General features: G+C 41.9%; 1 protein-coding gene across 1 annotated transcript in view; it reads right to left on the reverse strand.

Annotated features, from left to right (window-relative positions):
* LOC104965262 (cystic fibrosis transmembrane conductance regulator-like) overlaps positions 1 to 2,056 on the reverse strand; it is a 20,010-nt gene that overhangs the window by 901 nt on the left and 17,053 nt on the right. The gene's annotated exons all lie outside the window — the stretch shown is intronic.

Consider the following 2,056-nt stretch of genomic DNA (forward strand, 5'->3'; position numbering starts at 1 on the left):
GTGAAGTGTCTCAGGGACACAACGACATGCTGACTGCAGTGGGACTCGAACGTGCCTCTGATTCGAAGATCAGCGCACTAACACAGCCACAGCCACACACACACACACACACACACACACACACACACACACACACACACACACACACACACACACACACACACACACACACACACACACGGTAACTGGAACATGAATTTTATTAAAAAGGAGCAAGATAGTGCTGCAGGAATCCGAAAAACCCGGGAAATGAGATAGCATTCTTTGGCCTCGTCTCGAAACCAATGTTTTAAATTCCTGAATAAAGGTCTGTGGTCAACACAAGCCTCGGAAACGTTCATGTAAACATCCCACTGAATATATAGCATTTATGGTTGCTAATAAGTGCTAAATTAGACTGTTTTATTAAACGTCAACATGTCGGGAAAAGGTAAGCGCTGGAAAAACTAATTGCAAAAGTAGGAAGCTGGAGGAACGTAGAAGTCATGTGACAGCGGTGTTGTTTGTTTATTTCCTAACAAAGCATTTGACGTCCAGATTTTGAGCTTTAAAATGTAAAAAAGTGTTGTTAATTTCAGCTGCAACTGATTATCATTTTGGATAAATCTGTTGAATATTTTCTTGGTTATTTGGTCAATAAAAAGCCCTATAGAGGCCAGTCATAAAGCTGAAGCAACCAGAACATATTTACAGTTAAGAAACTAAAATCATAGACTTGTTCCTGTTATTCTTAAGAAGAATTACTGAAACAGATTAATCGATTCTAAAATCAATTGGATATTAATTCAATAGTATTGTCGAGGGAGCCAGGGCGATGTTATCACTGGGTCGGCGTACAAAAATACGTCAACTTCACCACTTGACACTTCACAGCTAGGAAATGTCTTGCTCTTGACCACAGAGAGGTCAAAGGTCAGGTTCAAGGACAACTCAGCTGTGAACTTTACTGTGTTTCGGTTTCATGATTTAGATTAAATGAGTAGTAGTACATTCAGTCATTCTCTATTCCTCAACGCTTTTTCCAATAGCCCTGTGCATGCATGTGAGGAATCATGTGATCACAATGTTGAAATAAGCCAATATAATTTACATTTCAGGAACGCTTCCAAAAACAGAGATCGCCAACATCAACAATTTAACACAACACATTTAGGTTTCCCTGGTTTCTGTTGTGTTTTTAGTAATGCTGTCAAAATTATCGCGTTAACGGCGGTAATTAATTTTTTGAATTAATAGAATGCACGCCCCATACATCCCACCAGTGGCAGCGCCAGGGTATGGCTGGGGTAGGCTACACCCATACCAAGAAATGGCTTAGCCCCACCATGAAAAATGATGTTAAAGTAAGCAAAATAAAGTCTGCCAACTCGCGGAGTAAATTGCACAGACAGCAGTTAGTAAGATTGATTTCAGTTACCATTTGTCTGGAAATACCGAAGACCAGAAACGGTTTTGAAAACTTTTGTCACGTAGTGATCGTCTTCTCAATAGAACATCTTTGATAATGTCTTCTGGCCAATCAGAATCAAGATAACGGCGTGGTGTTGTTGCAGGAAGTCCCGACGGAGAATACTTTTGCTGTAACAGGGGTGCACATAACTGGTACGCAGGTTATGTGCGTAATCTGAAATGCGTACCGTCACTTGTGTCACAAAGCGCATTTGCGTACCGACGTACTTGTGAAGCTTTTCCAGAAGGCGGTTAGATCGCCGGACGACAGAGCCGGTCTCCGTGTGCACAGACAAGGCTGCTGTTAATGTCGGTCTGTACAACGGAATTGTGCCAAACTACGCCAACCGGCTGCGGAAGGAGACTCCCCCCCCTTCACTGGAGAACTGCGCTAAAACAAGCTGATCACAACGTTCTACACTCTGTGGTCACGAAGCCCACCCCCCGTCCGACTCTCCTGAAGTACTCCCCCGTTCGATAGAAATCAACACGTAATGAAATAAGACCCAGGTTTGATGATTGATAGGTGTGTGGGCTGTCTTTCATTTTGACACACAGAACAATGTTATAATAAATATACATACATACTGTATGTTAAATGAATATA

This window comes from Notothenia coriiceps, unplaced genomic scaffold, assembly GCF_000735185.1.
Source record: "Notothenia coriiceps isolate Sejong01 unplaced genomic scaffold, NC01 NC01_scaffold00037244, whole genome shotgun sequence".
Taxonomy (NCBI): domain Eukaryota; kingdom Metazoa; phylum Chordata; class Actinopteri; order Perciformes; family Nototheniidae; genus Notothenia; species Notothenia coriiceps.